Source organism: Pteropus medius, unplaced genomic scaffold, assembly GCF_902729225.1.
Source record: "Pteropus medius unplaced genomic scaffold, Ma_sr-lr_union100, whole genome shotgun sequence".
Lineage (NCBI taxonomy): Eukaryota > Metazoa > Chordata > Mammalia > Chiroptera > Pteropodidae > Pteropus > Pteropus medius.
In genome coordinates this window covers 9707256-9708183 of record NW_024340701.1, presented here as the reverse complement: position 1 = coordinate 9708183, position 928 = coordinate 9707256, and the positions used below count along the sequence as shown (strand labels likewise).

The following is a 928-nucleotide window of genomic DNA, read 5'->3' as shown; positions in this document are numbered from 1 at the left end:
ACCAGAGAGGGTAAGTAATTATTTCAGGTCACAAAACAAGAGTGACAAAACTGGGCCTGGAACCCAGGTGCTCTACCCTGTAATCTCTGGTCTATCTTAGTAGTCATACATAATGTAAGTGTAGTTCACATTCGTTGGACATTTACTAAACAGGTACTTTATATATTTTTGTTTCTTTTACTTACTGTGACAACTCCATGAGGTAGAGAGTGTTTTACAAGGGAAGAAATTGAGCTTGAGAGACATAATTTACCCAAGATCACACGGCAAGTGGCTGCCTAGAGCCCTTGTCCTTTCCTACCCTGCTCCAGTAATGATAAGTAAATAAGGAAAGAAGGGTGTAGCCAGTAAAACCCTTTCAATGTAGAAAGTTTTATCCCCCTTATTAAATGGGGAAACAGACTCAGAGATGTTCAGTGACTTGCCCAGGGTCACAGAGTTATAAAGTGGTAGAGCCAGGTCTACGGCCATGCCACCCTGAACAAACCCGATCCCATATGATCCCAGAAGCTAAGCAGGGTCAGGCCTGGTTAGTACTTGGATGGGAGACCACCTAGGAAGACCAAGTGCTGTAGGTGTAAAAAATAAAAAAAAATAAAGGATTATAAGCTGACAGGATCCTTGCAATCTGTGAGATCAACCAGGGGTTGCCTTGCCTAAATAATAAAAATAATAAAAATAAAATGGTAGAGCCAGAACTGAAGACCATATCTGGATTCTCTTGATGGAGCACAGCCCTCACCTTGGGAGATGTAATTTACTTAAGAGCACCTGAGAAGCAATCACAGCCCTCCTTTTCTTGATAGTCTTTCAAACCTTTCAGACAGCTTTGCCTTGGGAATGTTGGTCTGTGCAGGCAAAGTAGCTCTAGCCTTGGTCCTGTTGCATTATCAAATCTCACTTTTCCAAAGAGGAATGACTTGCCCAA

At 42.1% G+C, this 928-nt stretch overlaps 1 pseudogene; it reads left to right on the top strand.

Moving 5' to 3' along the window:
- Positions 1-459: 459 nt before the first annotated feature.
- On the top strand, positions 460-578 carry LOC120623052 (uncharacterized; annotated as a pseudogene).
- The last annotated feature ends 350 nt before the right edge of the window (positions 579-928 follow it).